The sequence below is a fragment of the Lissotriton vulgaris genome, chromosome 7 (genome assembly GCF_964263255.1).
Source record: "Lissotriton vulgaris chromosome 7, aLisVul1.2, whole genome shotgun sequence".
NCBI lineage: Eukaryota > Metazoa > Chordata > Amphibia > Caudata > Salamandridae > Lissotriton > Lissotriton vulgaris.
This window is the reverse complement of record NC_141695.1, coordinates 1,293,209,600-1,293,235,094: the sequence shown is the minus strand read 5'-3', so window position 1 is coordinate 1,293,235,094 and position 25,495 is coordinate 1,293,209,600. Positions and strand designations below refer to the sequence as shown.

The following is a 25,495-nucleotide window of genomic DNA, read 5'->3' as shown; positions in this document are numbered from 1 at the left end:
TATTCCCGTGGGGATGGCAATCTATGAAATTTGATAAAACATTAGTACACTTCCCAAACTGCATCTGGTGGGCAGAGCGAGCTAACCAGTACTCTTCCAAGGGCATTCAGGCTGGTACCACCTAACTTTTTTTAAATAAAGCATATATTGCATTTTAAAAGACAGTTTTCCCATACATTTACTAAAAGTTGTAGGCTCTGATTACCCCCTCATGAAGTATGAAGTATTCCAATACTTTCATGGTGTACCGAGCAACGCTGACCTTCTCCAGGGGTGTTGACTTTATCCCATGAAAGGTCTGAAAACATGGTGCATGGTGCAGCAAAAGTTCCCAAATGTATTTGTAAATAATCCTAGAGAGATCAGAAAATGCTCATTTTTACAAGGTCTGTGCTTTTTCATAGCACATGCTGTGTTATTTTTCAGAGCATCATTTCACTTCCTCTTACTTTTTTCCATCTTCCCCTAAGAGAAAAATTTTAAAAATCTTAAATCTCACTATCACATACAGTAGACATCAGAGCTAGGAAGATGTTATAGGGGCATATGGAACTACTAACAGTGGACAACAACAGGGACCTTACAAATTTGGACAGCAGACACGTTCCATCAGTCTCATAGAAAAATATCTCTGTCAACAATAGTAATTATCATTCAAATATCAGAATTAGATATATATTTGTAACTGAAACCAAAATGTTACCCTCAGCATAGATGCACTCTCAAAACAGGCATTTTATTCAGAACAGCAAAATCAGCAACTTCCAATGAATAAAAAATATGTGTCCTAACACATTTTGGACTAAACAGTCCTTGCTCATAGGCAAATGTACAGCAAAGCAGAGACATCATTGCAGCCACCTGATTGCCATTAAATAAAATGCCGCACTCCTGCGCCTCCTGACACCCAGTGGGTCCGCCTTTGCTGACATTTCAAACTGATTAAAGTCAAAACCCTTGAGTGGGTTAATTGAATGTCCAATTACTGAAATTGCTGGAAATCAATGGAACCTGTTGATCCAAAAATTACGAACAATCAAAGTCATTCAGGTCCCACTAGGATCTACAGTGGTGCTTCCTCACGGCCAGACTAGCCGTAATGTATGAAACCAAAATGTTGCCCTCAGCAAAGGTGCACAATGAAGACTGCCTTTCACCTTTTATTCACAACAGCTAAATCAGCAACTTCCAAAGTCGTAAACATATGTGGTCTAACACATTTTGGACTAAACAGTCCTTGTTTACAGGCCAAATGTACACTGTAGAAGAAACAACATTGCAGGCATCTGATTACCATTAAATACAGTTCCGCCTTCCTGAGCCTCCCATGAGTTCAACAGATGCATAATGGTAACAGTAGTTCTGCTCAAAACAATTCACCCGAGGGGGCGTGGCTAACCGCCAACGGGAATGACCTCTCCATAGTTTCTCTCCGGAGCGCCACTCCCGATTTATCCTGCTTTAATCCGCTCCGACCGGCCCGACTCCTGCCCGGGTGCCGGGATGTGCTCCTGGGGTGCCCAGTGACCATCGGAGTGAATTTGGTCCAAATTGGTCGGACTCATTCACGCGAGCTCCATGACCCGGGACCTTCTGAGTGCCCCAGGTGGTGAAGGGCTGACTGGGATCCAAGCAAGGCCTACATTGACGGAGCTGCCAGCGGTCACAGGGGAGACGTCCCCAGCGGGGCCTATGAGACTGGAGCTCCGGCGGGGGCTGTGAGCTCCCCCCCGATGATCCGGTGAGTGGTGTGGAGTGCGGCAGCCCCCAGGGAGTGCAGGGGTACGCACCAACATTGCAACCGGGGATGGGCCGAGAATACTAAATTGATTGCAGGAAGACACTGCTGACAGAGGAGTGCACACGGGGCCCCCCTCCTGGGTCAACGTTGCAGCGTGCAGTAAGGCCAGTGACTGGGGGAGATCCACGATTTGCTGGCAGATATGTACTGGGGCATTCCATCGTGCTGAAGGGGTGAACGAAGTGGCCGCCTGCTAAATAACCCCTGGTGGGGGGAAACTTACTTTACTGGACACACGCTAGCAGGGGCCCTTGATCGCCAATGTGAGGAGTTTACACACAGTCCCGCTGCCGGGGGCTGGCCAACAGAAATTGATTCAGGCCTCCATGAGCCACAACCTGAAACCCTGAGTGTTGCCTGCCTCATTGTCTTCACGACGGACCTGGTGACAGGTGGAAGGTGATGGGTGGGGTAACGGGAATCGTGCTAATTGCTGCTGAGGCCCTGGGACCCAGTGGTCACTATTGTGGGACCTCACACTTTCGAAAGCAAATCTCACCTACGCAGATTGCGCCAGTCTAAACAGTACTGCACTGGACAGGGAGGCGGCGTTGGGGTACTGATGCGTCTGGGGTACCTGGCATAGCCGCTCTTCGCCCGGGGAGCCCTTTACCCGTGGGAGCAGAAGGTCTACCTGCGCCAGCAAGGAGTACCATGTCTATTAAGAGGCTCCCCAGTCACCGGAACTGTGACCTGATCTCCGGAGGACTGCCCATAGCTGGGACAAAGACATGTGTTGACTCCCCCCTTACGGCTGCCACCGCAGGCCAGCCCTGAGGGGATACCCTTCTGTGTGAGGTGCCTCCTCCAAAAGCCGACAGGCTGGGTAAAGTATTTCACCGCAGGCGGCGGGGAGTAGCGGCGGCGCCCAGATTAGCGGAAGTGTCCTCGTGGAAACCTCATGATGGCATCCGGCCGTTCGAACCGAGGGACGACCCAGAGCAAACTGGAGAAGTTCGCCTGGCAAAAACAACAAAATGAAGACCGATCGGAGGCGGCACCACCGGGTGAGACATCAGAACCATTGAACAAGGATCTACTGGAGGCCAAAACAGCGATACAGACATCGCTCGAAGTGCGGAGTGATACAGTGGCCACGGATGTGGCACTGATTCGAGAGAACATGAAGAAGATAACAGAAAGGGTTTTTACTGTTGAGAACACCACTAAGGAGTTGGTTACGGACACCGCCCTTCTCCAGAAAGAAATCAAAGACCTCCGCTCCTCCGACAAGGCAATGGTCCTACAGCTGGACGATTACGAGGGTCCCATGCGGCGGAATAACGTCCGCATTATTGGTGTACCGGGGCGCACGAAGGTGCAGGCAGCAGACCTCTTTGTGGAGGACCTGGTCCTGAAACATCTCCAACCCAGAGTACTCTCCAAGTGCTTCACGATTGAAGGAGCTCACCGGGTGCCAGGGGGGACGCCCGAAGCCTGGAGCCCCTCCAAGACCTATACTGCAGAGGGTCTTCAACTTTTGAGATCGGGATGTCATTCTGCAGATGGCAAGAGTGGCCCGCCACTTACCTTGGAGAACAGTAAAATCATGTTTTTCCCAGACTTCACAATGAGAGTCCAAAACAACGAGGGAGTTTCCTGGAGGTAAAAAAGGCTCTCTGAGACCAAGAAGTCAAGTACGCAATGATGTTCCCCGCCAAACTTCGTGTGGAAGCAAATGGTAAATCCTGGTTTTTCACCCGTCTGGAAGAAGCTTGGAAGTGGCTTGATGGCTGGTGCACAGTCGCAAAGAAAGGCAAGAGGCCATTCTCTGCAGCAGATGATAACACTGACTGGCGCCAACAGGGAAGATCCCCTCCGCATTCTGATACCGACTCTCAGGGACATGCGGGAGGGCGCTGAGACTGCGGTTGGTAAGATTGTTTGGGATTGACACTGTTTTGTTCCTACGGCCTCGTGGTCTCTGCACCATGACCTCCCAAAGGTGCCTCTGTACGGGGACAATAATGGGGGAGACGTAGAGGGGAATGTCTGGGACCTGGGTCGTCGAGACTGTCTAATCATGGGGGTTCATCCTAATGCTTGATGTAGGATCCATGATGCTTTTTGATATGTTTGTTGGGCATGTTGGGTGGTCCGGGATTGGGGTACATCTGTTAATACACTGTTATTGCTAAAGTGGGTGCAGCAGGAAACTTTGCGGGGGTGGACCTGAGCTTTTGTATGGTATAGTACATTGGAGTGGGGTTGGGCCGGCGAGCGAGGAAATGTCTTACAACTATATACTAACCGGGAGTGGGGTTTCCCTCGCGTTCCCTACAATTGTTCATGGGTGGGCGACAGGCACTCTGCATGTTGGGGGCGGCAGGCGGTTCTCGTCTCGCTGAGCAGGGAGGAGGGGAAGTTTGGGGTCCTTGGGGTATTTCTAAGGTTTATGTTGTCTGGGGGCAGTTGTGAGGGGATACTTTGCAGCACATCGAAGTAATTGTCTATACATTTCTAGCTTGGTAGGAAACTACACCTGGTATCGGGGAATTGAGATCAGCATCGCCACTCAGTTCACTAATCTTACAACTCATGACCCCGCAGAGCGTTGTAACATAATTCAAACAGCACAGAGAGTCACCATGGGGAGCCTTGCACACCAGGGACACTCTGTTCACTACATTGCACCGCTAGCAGAACCACATGATGGGAGGTCAGGGACTTAGGCTTACAACCTGGAATGTTAATGGGCTCGGGGACAAAATCAAGCGTGGCATAGTGCTACAATACATTCACCGGCAGGGGCTGGATATGGTTCTGTTCCAAGAAACCCATCTTATTGGTAACTCCGGTAAGGCCCTAGATAGGAAAGGTTATTGCATGATCAAGCACTCGGGCTTTATATCTGGGTCCAAGGGGTGGGGATTCTCCTCCGAAAGGGCTGTCCTTACATGATACAAGAGACGTGGACTGATCCACAGGGTAGATATGCAGCCTGCTCGGTCATCTGGGAGGGCAGAGTTCTTAATGTTATTTCAGTCTATGGCCCACCGGGTCTTCAACGCATGACACATACAGACGTGGGTGCGATGCTACTGAACCTACCCCTTGGTACGTTGATGATGGGTGGAGATTTTAACCTGGTGATGAACGGCCAAGTAGACATCCCCACCCAGATGGGTCTCTACACAACTCGCAACTACACGACTTTACCAATGCCCTGGGGTTGGTGGACGCCTGGAGATGGTACCACCCCCAGGATGCACTCTTCACGTTCCAATCAGGTGTGCATGGCAGCCAATCACGACTTGACTACTTGTTTACCCAAGCACAACACATACATGACTTTACCAATTCCGCCTGCCTTGCAAGAGGTGTATCTGATCACTCTCCAGTCATAACTGTCTTCGGGGCTCACCGCTTGATACAACCAGGCCCCATCAGGATTCAGCCATGGGCGCTGCGGATCCCACAGGTCAGAGACAGCTTACGGAAAGACACTGATTACTATTATGGGGAAAATACAGGGTCGGAGCAATCGGCATTAACACTCTGGGGTGCATTTGGAGCAGTCATAAAGGGAAGAGCACTGTCATTGATGTTAGGCCATAGGGCAGAGCGCAACTGGCGTGTGACTAAAATGGAAAAAGAGATCCTGACTCTTGAGAAATCCGTCTCACAGAACCCTGATCAAGATGCTCAACACAACCTTAATATTAAGAAACATGATTATAAGCAGCTGCTACTCGAGGACGCCAACAGGCAAACCCTTGCCTCCCTTCATAGAATATATGAACAGGACGAGCAAACAGGAAAACTGCTACCATGGCTGGAACACAAAGAACAGTCGGCTAGATGGGTGCGTGCGATTAAGGGACCAGACGATGTTCTGATCACTGACTCTCAGGGCATTGCGGAGGCGTTCGCCAAATACTACGAACAAATTTACAAAGTACCAGGGGATTCATAAGCATCATGGGCGACAGAACTCCTCGCTGGGATTGAGGTCTCAATTGTTTCCCAACAAGATAGGGAGGCCTTGGACGCCGATTTCTCTGTAGAAGAGATTCGGAAAGCAATTCAAGATATCCGGGCAAGCAAGGCGATGGACCGTAATGGGTTACCGATCGAACTCATGAAACCCATGGCAACGAAGCTCGCTCCCCACTTATTGAATCTGTACAATGAATGCTGTGAGACCGGCCTCCTCCCATCCAACATCCTTGAGGCCACTATTGTGGTTATTCACAAAACCGGTAAACCAGAGGACGAGTGCACATCGTACTGGCCTATCTCATTGATAAAGGTGGAGGCCAAAATCTTGGCCAAAGTGCTGGCTAACCGACTACTTCTGTATCTCACGGAATTGATTCACCCGGACCAGTCGGGGTTTATGCCAGGTTGTAACACAGAAGGTAACCTACGTCGCGTGCATGGCGCTATTGGTCACGTGGCGACTATAGAGGAGGAATCGATTTTGCTGGCGATAGGCACCGTGGCCTGGGACTATCCGTTCGCTAATCTGACTCGCATCGGTCTTGTGCCCAAGTTGATTGGGTGGGTCATATTATTGTATACTCTTCCCGTCGCCCACGTATCGGTGAACAACCATTGTTCGGGCTCCTTCCCTTCGTGTCGTGGCATGAGGCAGCTGCCCATTGTCGCCACTCGTCTTCGCCCTGGCCCTTGAGCCTTTAGCGGTCTGGATCAGGGGAGATCCAGGTATCCGAGGTTTTAACCCCTTGCATGCGGGGCTCTTTCTCCCGCTGTGCTGGGGGAGGGGGGCGCGCACAGCGTCCCGGTGCTCATGACGAGCTCAGCTCATCATGAGCACACGACCACCGTGGCATCATGAGCCACGGTGGTCGTGTGCTCATGATGAGCTGAGCTTGTCCTGACCATACCCATTTCTTTAGAACGCTTGCACAGCAGGGGAATTAGCCCAGCGTGCGAGAGTTCCAATGGTCATGACGAGCTCAGCTCATCATGAGCACACGACCACCGTGGCTCATGACGAGCTGAGCTCGTCATGAGCGTCTAAGGGGTTGAGTGGACAGACGAACATGAAGACCGCAGATCGCTGTACGTGGACGATATTCTACTTTATCTCACTTCACCGGCACGCTCACTTCGCCACGTTCTTCACATTTTCCACATATTCGGAGCCCACTCTGGCTACCAGATAAACTGGTTCAAGTCCCAGATGTATTCCCTTTGGGGAGAGCCACCGCAGAGTCCTTGGGGATACACCATCCCGGTGGCGGCCCAAGGTTTTCGGTACCTGGGCATTTTTATACTAACTGATGAGGCAACCTTTCATGAACGTAACTTTTTGGGTCCGCTGCAAAGGTTTAAAACTTATGTCACCCACTGGAAGACCCTACCTCTCACCCTTTTGGGCAAAGCTTCGCTATTCAAGATGCTCGCTCTGCCACGCTTTCTTTATGACCTGCAAAACACCCCCATTCCAGTCCCTGATACCTACTTTTTGCAGATTGATGCTGAAGTTAGGAATCTACTATGGGATAATAAACCACCTCGGATTGCCATACACAAGCTCATGATGGGATGGTACGATGGGGGCATCGGGTTGCCAGATATGTACCTGTATTACCAGGCATCTCAACTGATCGTTATTAATAAATGGGTTTTTGGATCTCATACAGACCCCAGCTTTCGCACTCATCTGTGGTTGATGGGGAAGGGGGGCTACAACAGAGCGTTATATTCAAACCCCAAGAAGCTAGGGCTGACCGGTCCTATGGCCCATACAGTGGAGGTGTGACATGGGGCTCAGCAGCGGATGGGATGGAGTGGGCACCTGACAAAGGCTACCCCCCCTGTGGGAGCCTGACATCTTGGGATGCCTCAGTGCCTGTGCCGGATTTGATAAGTGGAACATGATCAGGATTTGCACGGTGGGAGATATGTGGATTAAGAGCTAGAGGGCCTTGTTTGCAGAACTCCAAATCAAATATCAGTTAGCGCCATCTAAGCATTTCTGATATCTCCAGATAAGTCACGCCATAGACAGCACCCTTCCCACAGACGCCCCGCTCCCGGAATCCTCTCCCCTGGAGGACAGGTTATTGCTGGACCCAATAAATAGCAAGGCTGTCTCCCTAACGTACAGAAAACTTATCAACAACAGACATGATCCTATGCTGAAGCTGGGGACTAGCTGGGAGGCGGACCTGGGTGTTATAACCGATGAGGACTGGATTGAAGCGCTATCCTCCCCACACGAGGTAGCTATCCCAATGCGACTTAGGCTGGTCCAGCTTAAGATTTTACACTGTGTATACTTCAATGCTAAACTACTGTTTAGGCTAGGTAAAAGACCAGATACAAATTGTCTTCGACACTGCAATCAATTCGGTACATTTGTACACATATAGGAGTGTCCCGACATACAACGATTTTGGATAGACGTTACCCGACAAATGACTAGAGCCTGCAATAAACCCATACAACCATCTCCCTGTCTATGCCTCTTCAACATTTGGGAGGCGACTGACCTTACTCTCACTGAACAACAGTGGGCCGCCATGGAGTGGAGCATAGCGAAGAGAAATATTGCCCAGAAGTGGGGAGCGGATACTTTACCACAATTGAGGGATTGGGCTAGGGACATGGACCATGCTATGGTTGCAGAGAAGACTTTATACAAAGGTCGAGGCTGCCCTCAAAAGTAGGATCAAAAGTGGGGGGGTTAGAATAAATATAGGGGGACATCTACATCTCTTCCATGGTGGAACTGCAACAGGAGAGAAGTGTAATATTGTAGGGGTACATAGACGCGTCTACATAAGTCCCTGTGCCATCAACGTGAACAGAAGTGGTGATTCTCAGATCTGAAGAAATAAGTTTTGCCCTCTTTACTTACTACTCTATTGCTCTGCGTTATTTGTGATGCTCCGAAAGGTTGATGCTGCACACTGTACTTGTTCTTGAATGCATGTATTTACAGCTGAACTGCCAATGTAATGTCTTTGCTGCTTCTGTTTTGTGGTCTCTAATAAAAAATGTTTAAAAATAAAACAAAAAATCACCCAAAGGTCTGCCATTGCTAACATTTCAAAGATACAAAAGTCAGAACCCTCGAGTGGGCTAATCGAATGTCCCAATACTGGAATTGCTGAATATTAATGGAACAAGCTGATCCAAAAATGATGAACAATCAAGTCATTCAGAACCCGCTTGGATCTGCGTTGGTGCTTCCTCACAGCCGGATTAGTTGTAATATATGAAACCAAAATGTTTTCCTTGGCAAAGATGCACTCTCAAGACAGGCTTTCACCTTTTATTCACAACCTGCAACTTACTATGAATTAAAAAAAATATGTGGCCTAATGATATGAACTCATGCAGCTGACGGGAGGAATAAAGCACCTTCGTTTCCGCAGATTGATTTCACTAAGCCGGATACGACTGGCCATTGCGCCGCATTGATTCAGGCTGAGACTCGCTGGTCTGAAACTCAAACTGTCATCACTACTCACCTGTGACCTTGTCTTGAGAAAGACCCGCCACGACCACCTACTGGGGTGCACAACGGTCGAAACGTCGACGCTTGTCATAGGTCCAGAACCACCAGGATCCCAATAGGAACACTAGGAATCCTTGGTTGCAAATCGGCATCTGGCCAATGAAACTCTTGTATATATTTGTACATAGGAAATCTTGTTACACTGTATATTATTTCACTCATTGAGCACTACTCACCAAAAAGTCACGCTATTGCACTTTTTCTGACGGTCTTATCATGCATTGTATGTTATCTTTGAATGAAGTAATTCAGATACAAAATGAATGAATTCTGTTATAAATTGTACAATATAATCTCTTGATCGCATGGCTTTGTATTTTGAGCATTCATTTCTCAATTTAGGTGTGTACCAGAGAGCGCTTGTTGTTGAATGCATTAATAAGCATTTTCAAAGTAATTTGTCCTACCCAACAGAACCACATTTTTGCTTAGCTAATGGGTTTTGGACTACACAGTCCTTTTTCATGGTTCACTGACACAATCTCGACCCTCACAACATCTACCTACACAAATATCAAGACCCTAATACCGTATGCAAAATATTGACTACCTATACTCACCATTGAAAATTCTAAAATATTGTATAAAAAAACGATACCAAATTTTGAGTACAAAAATATTGTAAACATAAATATTGTTAAATTTAAATAAACATGCAAGTTAACAAAAATATCGACATTCGCAATATCGACAACATAAACATCTCTCAAATATAATACATTTTTAACCAAAACATTAAATGCACACATTTAAATATATATATAATTTAAACATATAAAGAAGTACCACAATTAAAATAACCCAAGTACCCGCGACAGGCAAGGGCCCAAAACGTAGTGAGGCGACTTCAAAGTTGCCTATGTCAAATCCACCTGCTTTTGCAAGGGGGGTTACCTGGGTATTTGGCCCCGTGCTCGACTGCCATCTAGGGGGTACTTGGGCCTTCCACACCACACAAGTGAGGCACCAGTTTTATCGGGAGACCTGGGGGAACACTGGGTGGTAGGAAATTTGTGTGAGCCCAGTGATGCCACGCTTTCCCACACAAAAATGTGCGAGAAAACAGTTTTTTTCAGCTACATTTGAGCTTTGCATGGGATTCTGGGTAAGGGAACTTTGGGGGATACACGCAAGCCATACCTCCTTGGAAGCCCCCAGGTGTCTATTTTACAGAAATGTGTGGGTTTGGTAGGTTTCCCTAGATGGCCGCCGTTTACAGGACCAAAAACCCTGGTGACCTCCCTTGTAAAACCAATTTGTTTTGACTTAATTATGTGTTCAGTTCTACAGCTTGAGGTTTTTGGAACAATATTGCATGAAAATTGTGACAGACATTTTCAAGTGTACAGGACATTGTGGATAAAAAAGACATCACCATATACTCCCATGGTTTAACATTAATATCTACATTTAGTAGGTTTTTCTTAGATGGAATGTACACCTTAGCAGAGACACTCAAAAGTCAAATATTCCAGCACTGCTATCTATTCCTAAAAACAAACACACATACTGGTTGGATTTGGCACGAGGTCGAGTGATGGTTGAGTGCATAAAATGTTATTAACAAGAGATTTCACACAAATGAAATGCTCTGTCAATAATTAAATGCATAAAAACCCAACCAGTGACTCGCAACTCGTGAGCTGTAAAGCCACGACAAGGCACCAACCGTTTTACAGGCCATTCACGCACCTTTCTTACCTGATACACACAAGACCATTCACACCAGCCGGGAGCAAAAGGAACACATTACAACATTCACAAAAAGAGACAAGGTACACCATGCTTCAGAAAGAGAAAAAAGACAAATATTACTGCACAGCCATCTAATCCTCAAGCACACACACATACTGGTTGGATTTGGCACGAGGGTGAGTGATGATTCAGTATAAACAATTGTATTAGCAAGTCATTTCACAAAAATGAAATGCACTGTTAATAATTGAAAGGATGAGAAACTGAACCATTGACTCACAGCTCGTGAGCTGTAAAGCCACGTCAAGGCACCAACCTCTTTACAGGCCATTCATACACCTTTCATACGTGTGACACATACAAAACATTCACACCGCCAGACGCCTACCCATCATATTACAACACTCACACCAGCAGACAGCGCCATTCAAGGGCCCATCACTTTCACACACCCACATTCCAGACACAGCAACTACACAAAGTGATGGACTGCGTGGAGTGGCGCTCAGCTAACAGTGTGTGTAGTGACCAATAGTAAGTAACTACTCACACACCGCCAGCCGAGCGCCAGTCCACCCAAACCACCATCCAAGCACCAGCCCGTGCACATCGTCAGCCTAGCACCACTCCAGGCACACCACCAGCCAAGCACCACTCCACGCACACCGCCAGCCAAGCGCCACTCCACGCACACCGCCAGCCAAGCGCCACTCCACGCACACCGCCAGCCAAGGGCCACTCCACGCACACCGCCAGCCAAGCACCACTCCACGCACACTGCCAACCAAGCGCCACTCCACGCACACCGCCAGCCAACCGCCAAACCACGCACACCGCCAGCCAATCGCCAGTCCACGCACACCGCCAGCCAAGCGCCAGCCTACACACACCGCTATCACATTTTGACTTTTTATTTTACAAAACAAACACAAAGAAATTGCAAATAGATAAAAATCTAGCAACACAAAATCTAAAACTAAAAACATTGCACTAATGCCAACCTTAAAACAGAATAAACATTTTAAACAATACAGACCAGGCAGTTCATTTCACCACTCATGGATACTCACAAAAATGATTTTGTGTGTGGTAAGCTCTATAACAAGCAGGCACACACAGCCCAGGGTTAGAAGGACACCCAGGGTAGAGCAGATGAGTCTCCTTCCGCAAACCTCTTCACCAACAAACTCTACATCTCCTAGTGGGAAAGTCTTTTGCTTTTGTAGATGTGGGAGGAATGTAATCAGGAAAGTGGCGATCTTTCATTCGAGCCACATCCTCCACCACTCCAAATCTAGAAAAAGTTACTTGTTCCACAACAACAAGGCTAGATAGAGTGCTGAAACTGAAGAAATGTCAACTTGGATGCAGGAGAACACTCCTTGAACACAATAAAAGCATTGAAAGTTGCTAAGTTGAAAAAATGGAGGGCCAACTTCTTATACGAAACATAAGCCTTCCGAATAGCAGTGTAAGGTTCCAACCTCTGATCTATTCTGTCAACCCCACCCATGTGCTTATTGTAGTCCAGAGTGCACACAGGTGTGTGCACATCAGCAACCTGACTTCAAACAGGCACAGGTGAAGCACTCTCATCATGGATGGTAGTCAGCATGTACACATCCCTCCTGTCCACAAATTTCACAGCTAGTAGTTCTTCATTAAGCAACGAACTACACTGACCCTCTGAAGTTTTTTGCAAACAAGCTCTTTCGGAAAACCTTTGCGGTTAGAGCAGATTGTGCCACATGCAAAAGTGTACACTTTTAACAATTCCTTAAACAATTGCACAGCAGTGTAGAAGTTATCAAGGTACAAATGGTGGCCTCTGTTGAACAGTCTTCTAGCAAGATCCCACACAATTTTCTCTGAAACTCCAAAAGTGAACGGGCAACCAGGGGGGGTCAATAGTGGAATCTCTACCAGTGTACACACGAAAATTAAAAACATATCCTGTCTTACTCTCAGACAACATATACAGTTGAATTACATAGCATGCCCTCTTGCTAGGGATGTACTGCCTAAAAACCAAACGACCCTTGAACAAAACCAAAGACTCATCAATAGATATTTCTTCCCCTGGAATGTAAATCTCTGAAAATCGATCAACAAAGTGATCAAGAACAGGCCGAATCTCAAAAAGACGGTCACAGTCAGGGTGACTACGTGGCAACGCAAAAGAATTATCCACAAAATGCAACATGCCTAGTAAAAGTAAATACCGATCACGAGTCATAACTGCTGGAAATATGGCTGTTGCCATCAAGCGCCTGGAAGACCAATATGAAATCAGGTTCAGCTTCCTTACCAAACCCATCAATAAAGTCAAACCCAAAAACTTCTTCAGCTCTTCCAGATTTGTGGGAGTCCACCGGGTAGCTCTAGAGTGGGGCCTACTTTTGTCACTGTTGTCCCTCAAAAACTGTTCAGCATACAAATTAGTCTGCTCAACAATCTCACCCAAAAATACATCATCCATAAATAACTGAAAATACTGTATGGGCAAAAAAAATTCACAATCCACTCTACACCATGCATCGCTGCTAAAGGCAGGCAACACCGGCTGCACCATATTAGGATCAACCCAGAGTCCAGTACTTCCAGTAGGAAGCCTAGCAGCCTCTGGCTGCAATCCAGATGCCTCTTGCACCATCGGCACATCAGTATCCTTCTCTAAAACAGGCCCTTCATCTGCACTGAGAGAACATTCATCCTCCGATGATTCCATGTGGAGAGAAAACTCACTGCCAGAATCTTCCCCTCCCTCCTCTCCCTCAGACGCACTGTCAGAGGAAGATTCAAGAAGCATACCAACCACCTGCTGAGCAGTCATTCTACGGCTAGCCATAATGATTACTAATAAAGGTAACTTGACACACAAGTCAACAACAACAATCACTATGTAAAATAAGCAATGAACAAAATTCACCTTCATCAAAAATACCTATACACTGCAAAACAATACCACTCACTTGCCAGAAGCCTCTAAACTCACCACCACGTAGTCTGCACAGACTCAGTATGGATCAACAATATCCCACTAAAAAAGAAAGAGAAAGAAAATAAGCATAAGACAATGCAAAACACATCACAAAGATTTTCGTGCACAAAACACGAACTAAATGCCACTATGGCACCACTTACAAAAAAAATAATTCATACATTGCAATATTACTCATTTGGAGTATATACAACAAAAATGTTTTTCTAACCTAAAAAATGCAACTACACAAAACTGCAGAACAACCACTGTCGAAACCGCAAACAGGAATAAAAAGCTTTAGACTAGATTTAAAAAGAAGAAAAAAACATTAGAATCACATATACAAAAAATGCACCAGTCCAACCTGCTAAGCTAAGGGGTAGGTGGGCCTAACAGTATAACATCAATAGGGGAGCAACCCTTGCCCTTGAGGCCACCCCCACCAAGACAATTTTTTTTTTTTCTGGTGTCTAGTGGCTTCCGCCCCCCTTTGGGACAAATGGGACTAAACACCTACTGCTACTCTGCCACTCAATGAGGGCAGAAAAGGCCACAATCATCCTCCCATAAAGGGGAACGACCCATGTCCATGGGGCGGATCCCCAACAAAAAAATAAACCCTGGTGCCCTAGTGGTCCTACAAAAAAAAAACAGCAGAACTGCCCTTCAAGGTAATACCAAAGGTGATGATGGACGGAGCCCATGAGCAAATCTAACACTCACCCCCAGTCAACTGATCTTGGTTTAATCCATCATCATTGTTTAGGTCACTTCACCAACCCAGTTCAGACATGGCCATATGCAAATCAGATTGACCCTGTGCGCTTTGATTGCCCTAAGTTGGCAGACGTGGGTCCCTTGCTCACTTTGCCACTGGACTCAAGCTAACCTGGCTGATAATGGCTGATTAGCCAGTAACTGGTCCCATTATGGTTGTTTCCAGGCCAGGGAAGATATGGCTTGGCAGTTTGGGCTGGACTGCTCCCATGAGGCATAGGGTCAGACTAATTTGCATATGGCCATGTCTGAACTGGGGTGCTGGAGTGAGCTACAACCTAACATCATGGGCATACAAAAATGGCAAGGCAAAATATATGCACCAAAAAAGGGTAGTGACCTTTGCCCAAGGGGCCACTCCCCACTACATTTACCCAATTGGCACAGTGTGTCAAATAAATTATTACAACTTTTAATTTGCCCCCCCCCCCAAGTGGGGCAAGCAAAGCAAAAAGGATGGCCCCCAAAAGGGAGCGACCCTTACCTAAGGGAACGCTACCCAAAACAAAAACAAAAAATGTGGACTTCCTAAAATGGCCCCAAGGGGAGTAACCCTTGCCCAAGGGGCCACTCCCTGCACATCCAAAAATGTAAAATAAATGTGCCCCCCCGAGGGGGGCAGATGAAGCCTACCCGATTGCCCACAAGAGGGGAGCGACCCCTGTCTTAGGTGGTCGCTCCCCTACACAAAAAAACATTGTGGGCTACCTAAAATGGCCCCCAAGGGAAGTGACCCTTCCAGAAGAGCCACTCCCCAGCACATCCTATTAAATTTCTAAAAATGTAACCCTCCCGGGGGGCAGCCAAAGACTTACAACTTGCTCCCTAAAGGGGAGCGACCCTTGTCCAAGGGATCGCTCCCCAAAACAAAAACAAAACATTAGGGCTACTCAAAATGGTCCCCAAAAGGAGATTGACCCTTGCCCAAGGGGCCACTCCCCTGCTCTTTGCCCCAGTGCTAAGTAAAAAAAAATATTGACATTCTGCCCTCGAGGGGCAGACAAAGCAAACCTAATTGCTCCCAAAAGGGGGAGCGACCCTTGCCTAAGGGGCTGATCCCTGAACGAACAAGCACTGCAATTGCAAAAAATCCCTGGCCTCTAGTGGGCATTCCTGCTACACGATCGCACGATTGTGCAGTAGGAATGCTCTAAAGAGGTATCGAGGGAAAGGAAAACCCTTTCCTTTCCCCCGATGCCTCTTTAGTTTAAATCCCGCCCTCCCTAACCCCCAAACTTACCTGTTTCTCCTCCGACATGCAGGAAGCAAATGGCTTCCCTGTGCGTCGGAGGAGAAAGGGAACCTCCAATGACAACAGCGCGCCTCGTGCACTGATGTCATTGATGACGCGGGGGCGGGGGAGGCAGGGGAAGGTCTTCCCCTGCCTTCCCCGTAAACAAGATTTAGACTGGGCACCCACGGGGGTAGCGCCAGCGCACCCCCCGTGGGTGGGGCTCATGACGAGACGAGCTCGTCATGAGCACCCGAGCACTGTATGCCATGATGTGCTCAGCTCGTCATGAGCATACAAGGGGTTAATAAATCAAAAAAAGATAGCAAATAACATTTCTCACCATTGAAATTTACCAAACATTCATCAAAAATATTTAATTACAATAAAACGTATAATAAAAATATATTATGACATACATATAACATTAAACAAAATATACCCTTAAATAAATAAATACAACGGTTATTAATTTAACATATTACTGCCAAAATAGTTAAACAGACGCTATAACAAACAATAAAATAAAAGCAACAAAAATAAAAACCAATTGAAAGCTTCAACTAATTAAAGCAATACTGTAAAAGAGGGCAATTATTAAACCAAAAACGACCTCAAATTCTGCAACGATTGGAGGACGAAACTCTGCCAGCCTGAAGCCACAACAAAGGACCATTAAAAGAGCTACATCAAACAACTTAAATTTGAAGTAAGTACACTACCTAACAAACATATATATATATTCCCCTAACTAAACTTAAAATAATGAATACATGCAATATTAATTAATAAATGTTTTTTTCTACCTCATCATCATCATCATCAAAAGACTTTATTCGAATTATTAAAATCATAAAAGGCAGACAAATTCATACAGTTCAAAGACATACAACACACATATATATACATCATATATATACATCAATAGTGCAAACCAGCAGTATAGGATACAAATTACTTTTCTGATAAAAACACACATGATAAAATCCATCAGATAAAAAACGGTCACACAGGGTCAAATATGGAGGGTAAACTCTTTGTTTACACACACATAGCTGCCACCAGAAAGCTGGCCACATAAAAAATGTTGCGGGGACAGCTTAACATCTGCAGGTACATGAGAGCGGGTCTGACTTGTAAAAACCCTACCTCTCGTAAAATTGGTAGCAGATGTTTTTTCCGTAAATTCGAATAGAGCCCACAAAACATGATAAAATGCATTGTGTCCTGGCAAGAGGAATTATCACACCTACATGCCTTACAGCATTCAGGTTTGCTCCAGGATGAATAGGTACCCGGGGAATAGTGGATTAAGTTAAATCTAAATCTAATTAAAAGGAATCTATGGTAGGGATTAGAGACGATCCTCAAATAAGGCTCAAGTGAGGGAGATGTTAATAACACACAATTGGCTCTAACTGATGGTTTTTTGAGTTCTTTCTCCTCACGTTCCAAACTTGCCGTGCCCGCAAAGTGAATCTTAATCCAATTTATATCCTCCTTAGTGATTCGACCTGGGGATGAATAAAGGTCGGGGCGCCCTAATCGAGAAAACATCATTCTCAAATACTCCAGCCAGGGAACCCTTTTAACATTATCCATTGCTAAGATATCATCAAGAATTGCATGGTTCAGGGTAATTTCCTGGTTTAATCAGGTTTTGGCCCAACAAATCAGTGGGGCCACCTTAAATTTATCTGTGACATAGCCCAGCCCTAACTCACAGTGCGTAGAAAAAGTGGGGGTAGACTGGGGCGCCGTCAGAAGGGATCTCAAAAATTTGTTCTCAATTAATTGTATCTTGTCCTGAGAAACATATCCCCACAATGAAGAACCATACATAACAATGGACAGGCATTTTGAGTTGTAAACCTTCAACAGGGCCTCCATTGGTCGGGACCCCAATCGTTTCATGAAGCTCAGAAGTGCTGAGGTGGACTTAGCCATAGAAATACCTTTGAGCTTTATTTGGGGGCTCCAAGAGCCTTTATCGTCGAAAAGTACTCCCAAATATGAGAAAACTGCAACCCTTGACACCTCCTCTCCCTTGCAAAAGAAGGTTTTAGATTTAACTCTGTTGTGGAGTTTGCCCATCACCATAACATGTGATTTTTTTATATTGACTTTCAGATTCAACGTGTCCATGAAAGCACCAAGGGAATCCAGCAGTTTTTGAAGGCCCACTCCTGTGCGAGCCAATAAAACTGCATCACCCGCGTATAGAAGAACCAATATTACAGATTCTCCTACACGCGGAACATCCGCCCCAGAACCCCCTAGAGACTTCTCCAGAGCATTAATATAGATAGTGAAGAGAAGGGGGGGCCAGGATACAGCCTTGCCTAACCCCCCTCTCCGACCTAAAGTGGCTCGTACATCTGCCCTCCTGAGTGACCCTAACTGAGGCTTTGAGATCCTGGTGTAAGGCCACTAAGAAGCAAAGCAGGAGAGAGTCAATACCGATCTGTAATAAAATCGCCCACAATTTGCTCCGATTCACTAACTCAAAGGCAGAGGATAGGTCCATAAATGCCATAAATAAGGACCCATCCTTCGCCACCGTATATTTACTAATTATAAGCTGGAGGTTTAAGCACTGATCGAGGGTGCCTCTCTTTTCTCTGAACCCATACTGTAAATTAAAAATAACTCCTAAGCTCTCTATGTTATCCCTAAGTTTATGAAGTAGGACTCTGCCCAAAATTTTAACTGCAGAGTCTAGGAGGGAGATGGGTCTGTAACAGGAGGGATTCTCACGCTGCCCTTTTTTTAAAAATCGGAATAATAACAGAAGAAACCCAAGAAGCAGGAAACAAATTTTCACTAGAAGCGTTAAAAACATTAGTTAAAATCTTGGCCCATAAAGTCGGGGAGTTACCGTAGAGATCAGCTGGCACCCCATCCGGGCCCGGGGCCTTATTCTTAGAAGTCTCCTGGATCGCCCTTTCTACTCCGTCACGGTTAAAAGATAATAGGGGCATAGACTCAGGCACCGAGGGGAGACCCCATAAGGAGCATGGGGCAGCAGAGCCATGAATCTCCTTAAAGTGGCGAAGCTATTGTTCATCTTGAATAAAACAGTCCAAAGTTGTGTTCTCTGAGGCAGCAAAGAATGGATGATTAATTATTGCCCAGAATTTCCCACTATCATGCAATTCATCAATTGAAAGGAGCTTGTCCCAGGCATCCTTTTTAATTTCTCTTTGCCTTCTGCTTAAGACCTTCTTAAATCTGCGATGACGATCTTATTTCTTGGGCTGACTTTTAGCGCTGTAAGCAAAGCCCCATGAGCCCTGGAACAACTGGTGTCGAACCATCTTGGTTAGGGATTGCCTCTCAAGGTTTTAGTGGTAGTCAAGTCCCTCGAGATCTGAGTGCATATAGCTTCAAAAGCACTAATGATCTCAGGTCCAGTTGAGTTGCTATTGAGGCAGATGGCCATATGCCCATCGACCTTGACAAGCAAATCATCAAGAAAAGTTTCAGGGACCACCTTGGCCCACTTAATCCTCCTTACATGGTCTTTAGTGCTTATTGATAGCCCGGCCTGGTGGGGACCTTTCTTGTGAGCTATTGCTACCCCTAGGTCAAACTCAAGGAGCATTGGGTTATGGTCACTAAATATTGAAGGTGAGCCCTTATAGGCCCCTGTCCTATATAAAACCCCGGTAAAAATAAAGATGTAATCAATAACTGTGCTAGTATACGTGCCCTTGTAAGTGGCATCCCTTACCACCCCCTCTATAAGGCTTGATTAAAAAATATTACAATAATACAAGAACTCTTCAAGAGCCTCCCCTTGCCTTGTATGTTCAAAATGGGGGACCGCAGATCCAAGCGGCCCCTCATATACACCTGCGTAACACTCCTCACCACAGGGGTGAATATTAAAATCAACCATGAGGATGAACTCGATAACAGTGTTTTGATTAGAAGTGTAGTCCAGCATAAGCTTTTCCAAGGCTTCCAAATGTTGGTTGCCCTGATCTCGCTCTCTGGAATTATAAAAATTAATTAAAAGAATCTTACGGGAGATTGAAATCGACCATTCCACCATTAATATGTTACACAAACCAGAATCAATTAGCCTGAAAGACCCAACTAGATTTAGGGAAAAAAGGGAGATTAATCCTCCATTTGCTCTCCCCGATGTACTCGCAGTTGTCGGTACTACAAAACTAGTGTATCCATCCAGGCTAAATCTACATAAGGAGTCCCAGGATTCTTGCAAAGCAATTATATAGTGTTTTGTTACAAAATCCAACCAAACTGGGTCAGACCTTTTAGCTCTAGTGCCAGCAACATTCCAGCTAATAATTTTACATCCAGCCACTGCCTCACTGTTGGGGGAACCTGAGGAAGTAAACTAGACCTGATCTACCTGTCAATCATTAGCATCTAGATCTGCTAGTAGCCCGAAATGGTTATTTACAGAAAAACCTGTTGCCTGTGTTGCCGTACAGTTTAGCAGTGGTTGGATGCCTGCAATAGTTCTCCCTTCTACAGCTCTTGGTCTTTGGTAAAATGTAAATTGATACTTGTAAATTGATACTTGTATAGCGCACTACTCACCCACAAGGGTCTCAAGGCGCTTGTACGAATACCGCTGTGGAACCCATCCTGGCTTTGTCTGTGAGGCGTCCACTCTTGGGCACCCCCAAGGTGGAGGCCAGGCATCCTTAGCGTTGTGGGGGCCGTTGTGGAGATTAAGCAAACTATTGCCCAGAGTTGCAGAGTGGGACTCCATGATTGGAATAGGCACTGAGGCGAGAATTATTAGGTCTGTGGAATTTTGAGCCCAAGGCCCGCCAAGGCGGGGAATTGAACTCTGGTCACGGGCTAGACCTCTGCATCAGGGTCTGCCGCTCTAATCATTGATCCACACTTCTCCTCCGCTGCCAGTTGGTATGTACGGTTGGGCTGTGGTTTACGAAGTCGGTGAACCTTGTGCCATTTGTATTTATCAATATGCGTATTGTTAGGACCAAGAAATGGTTCTGGTGGTGGATAAAAAAATCCCAAGGTAACTGGTCTAGATCCTGCTTGGCCTAACTCGGATCCATCCCAAAACAGTCTATCTGCCATGTCGGGACTATTGAAGTTGACTATGACACAATCGCCCTCACTGATCTTTGGGCATTGCCCGATCCAACCCACCCTTCTGACCATGTTGATGCTTGAGGAGATATCCAAACCACCACTACTATAATTAAAGCACCAGGGTCTGGCCTTCCTCATCAGTGCACCAGTTGATTCCTCCTCGCCAGCCTTAAGAGGAGGGACCCCCCAAAAAACTGCCACTAAGAGAGCGACTTCTGGGGGGAGATCTAGGTTGATGTCACATCCCTTTACCTGGGAAGCAGAGGTTCTAGGTACACAGAGCGCACTACCTGATGCACTCGCTAGGTTAGTACGCTTACCCAGACTTATAGAACCCACTGAGTCCCGGCTCCCCCCTCGAAGCATTGCGGCAGCAATGGCATTTAAGCTAGTTGAGTGCTCGAGCCCATGAGATGCATCAGTAACCTCGGCCACAGCATGACTTGAATGGGTAGCAATCTTGTCCACTGATTTATGCAATTTGTACTCATTAATAAATAAGTCAATTTTGGCACATTTTTTCATAAGTCCGGCAACATAAGTATTCAGGGTGTCCACAATATCTTTGGCTATATCAGCTAGCAGGGGCTCCAGTCGTGAAATAAATAGGGCTTCCAGCATCTCGCCCAGATTGTTCAATGTAGGGCTATTGGTATTCATTAGGGTCTCTTGCGTTTTAGCCCGTTGGAGGTTTTCTTAGACCCCTTTCTAGGACCCCGGGTCGTGATTACATTGGACTTTAACTGCTTATCCCCATTCAGCAAAGTATTAATAGAGCCAGCCATACTGGGGGGATTAGCCGCAACCACAACTGGCTCCAGAGGAACAGTCGACACTGGGTTAGACACATTATCAATCTCCTCACAGACCAATGGGGGTGTAACCAAACCAAGTTCCAGCTCTGCGGTAGCAATTTCTTTGGAAAGAGCCCCAACGGCAGTAGACAGGTAAGAGATGATGGATTCTGATTTACTGGGAACCTTAGCCTTCTTTCCCCCTCCTATGAAAGGACTTGATGTTTTCGCCTACTCATTGTAGGCGTTAGGGGGATGGCCTGGCCCGTCCTCCTTCGTCCTCAGACGGCCTAAGATGGCCCGCCCTTTGCCCAGCTCGTCCCGCGCGCGTCCCGCAGCGCAGAGGGCTGTGCTGGTTATGAGCACCTCCTGGCGCTGCTGCCTGTGTGGTTTATGCGCCGCTCCGCTGGGGCTGCCGGGAGTTGTGGTCCTGGGCGGCGGCGCTGCTGGTGACACCTTGGGACTCCCGGCGGTAGCGGCAACAAGGTGAGCCCTCCCGCGGTTAAGCGCTGATGGCCTGAAAGCAGAGCTCCCCCACTCCACTGAGGACTGTGCTGGTTATGAGCACGTCCTGGCGCTGCTGCCTGTGTGGTTTGTGCGCCGCGCTGCTGGGGCTGCCGGGAATTGTGGTCCCGGGGCGGCGCTGCTGGTAACACCTTGGGACTCCCGGCGGTGGCGGCAACAAGGTGAGCCCCCACGCGGTCAAGCGCCAATGTCCTGAATGCAGCCTCCTGTAGCAGAGCTACCTATTTTATAGACTAAACAAACTGACTTACAAACCTTACCAAAAATCAACACTGCAAAGAAATAAACTGTGCAGCATTCTACCAACAAAAGATTTTTAAAAAATGAAAATTAATCAAACATCTTAAACAAAGTAAGTATAACCATCAATAATTTTTAAACATTAGCTAAATCAACTCATAAGCAAAACTAACCAACAAAATAAAACTAATAAACATTTCCACCTTTTCTTTCCGACTACAGGCTGCAACAATTCCAATCCAAAAACTAAATTAAAGAAACCAACTAAATCTACCAAAAATATAAGGCATTGTTTAAAATATACTTAAAAATAAAACGAACTAAACACTTAGGGGACGATTACGAGATTGGCGGCGGTGGCGGTGGCGGCGGTAGTGTGGCCGGTGGTCCAGAAAACCCTTTTACGAGTTACTCCCAAAGGCTATCTCGGACCGCCCGGCTGGCGGTGAATGCCAATGAGCCTCCTACCACCACTCCAACATCTCGCCCCATTACGAGTTGCACCACAACCAGCAGAAGTACAGCAATCCCACCTCCAAGAAAGAAGCGGCAGAAAGGGAGGGATATAAGGAAGAAACTCACAGCCGCACGTTCTGTGCCGACATGGAGGCCATCCTACCTGTTATGCCATTGCTCTACCTCTTCGATAACCTCCAAGAAGTGCCAGTCGAAGACGAAGTTGCAAGTGAGTGTTGTCACTCCAAGTGTCCATTGTGACCCATGTCAAATGAAAGTGTTGTCAGCAAATAAAGGATAGAGTTTTCATTTAACCACAATTAACAAGGTCACAGTTCCACAATTTCCATAGCACACATTCTAAATTGTGTAGTATATTCACGAATGTGCACTTGACACAAGCTGTGCACTAAGGGACATCCCCTAGTCAGGGGATGCATCATACAATTCACTCGACCTCACAAACATATGAACAACTCACAAACACAGTCCACACACAATCATGTGTCAGTACTACAAAAATGAAAGTACTGATGGCATCTTATGTGATACGCAATACCCTCACCTCTAAAAACACATACCAATCTACATTACACACAACAGGGAAAACTAGCTATCTCCGCAGACACAATATCACTGTTCCGCTCCACCCATCCACTGGAACATAACCCAAAGAATCTTTCCTGGAAATGACTACAACTACCATGAGGCCTTGTCAATCTAATTCTGAATAAGTAACGCCAATTAAAATGACCCAATTACAATGCACACATCAAAACTCCACATGTAAAATGAATGGTACATCAGTAAGAACAACTCAGCAAAGCCCCAAAAAAACTTTCCTGTCATAATGTCAAAGTAAACTCACTCACACACATAGCTTCCATCTAATGCAAAGTCACAAAATGCCATAGCTGTCAAGCAGTGGGAAACACATCCTAAGTGCCCAATCTAAACTTAATACACAGGATTTTCATGACACCATCAGGAAAACAAGCCAAGTGGCCCACCAACACAACTAAAACATACATTGATAATCACAGAAGCTCTGTCCCAAATAAAACAATGATATATTGTTTAAGAAAGTTAATACAGAAATAAGCTTAACACGTGTAGGCTCTTGAAAAACGCAAAGCATCCAATCAATTACCAAACATAGCATCTGTCAGACATCAATTGTAAGTAGCTGAAAAGCACAAACTGCCCATTTCACACATGTACATGCAGATCCACACAAAGCCAAGCAGTTGTTATGTACATCATGTCTGGAGGCACTCATTGAGTACTCCAAATAACAAAACATAAGCAACGTATCTCAATGGGAGCAGAGCAAGCAAGTTCTTGCTGATCGTCGACCAAAAGAAATACATCCCTTGCGCAAAAACCTCTAGGACACAATCAGTTGGTCAACAGGACACTAACCCATACCACAAACATGTTCTACGATTAAGTGGAACTCCACAACATGTATAAAGGTCACATAACAAATATCACTAACCAAGGAAACTTAATACGCATCAAAATTACATCACGGTACTAGTATGTACTACAGGTACCACATACAGCTACAACAACCTAAAAGACTGTAGGGATGAGTTGATTTTTCCCCAAAAATATTTTTATTACTGTTAACCAACTTTTGAGGCCAATGGCCAGTTCAAAGTCCAAAGGTCCTTGAGCACATGGCTGAACTTGCCAAACATGACACTGCTTGGGGAATCGCCTCAGGAAGGGGCATCTTGTGGGTTGGCCAGGCACCTCAAAACAACAGACTAGGGACAACTGAGGTCAGGACTGGGTGAGGTTGAGTTGTTAATGGAAGGTGGGGCAGTGGTTGGGTCAGAAAGAATGTCACCAAATACAGGACGGGCATCCATGGGATCCTGGGCTAGTGAGATGGTAAAGGATAGGCTCTGGGAGGTTTAGGGGCTGTATGTCAATGATGTGGGTGTGCTTGTGGTTTGTGCAAGTGTCTGGGGGCCCGATGTTGTTTGTGTCTGGCTTGTGTCTGTTAGTGCATGTTCAGTCTGTATGTGTGGGCTGGTGTCAGTGAAGGTGGTGGGTATCTGTTTTGTGGGTGCAAGTATGTAAATGTATCTGCATTTGGTGGGTGTTGTGATGCATGTGGATGATGGAATGCAAGTCTGCTTATGTTTGAATCTTGATGGGACTGGTATGGGAACAGTATTTGGGCTTTGGGAAGAAGCAGGAGGTGACTGGAAGACTTGGCTGAGGGGAAAGCTGCCATCAGTGAGGATGCCGGAGCCTTAAACGACCTCTGTAGTGCAGACATATTACTGTGAATTCCCTCCAGAAACACCAGCATCTGGCCAATTATAGCGGAATGCCCCTGTAGGGCCCTCAGCAGTGCATCCTGCCCAACAGAGATGCGTCGCAG

General features: G+C 46.3%; 1 protein-coding gene across 1 annotated transcript in view; it reads left to right on the top strand.

Moving 5' to 3' along the window:
• Positions 1 to 25,495, top strand: part of LOC147703523 (membrane-spanning 4-domains subfamily A member 4A-like) — a 294,683-nt gene that overhangs the window by 92,375 nt on the left and 176,813 nt on the right. The window lies entirely within an intron of this gene.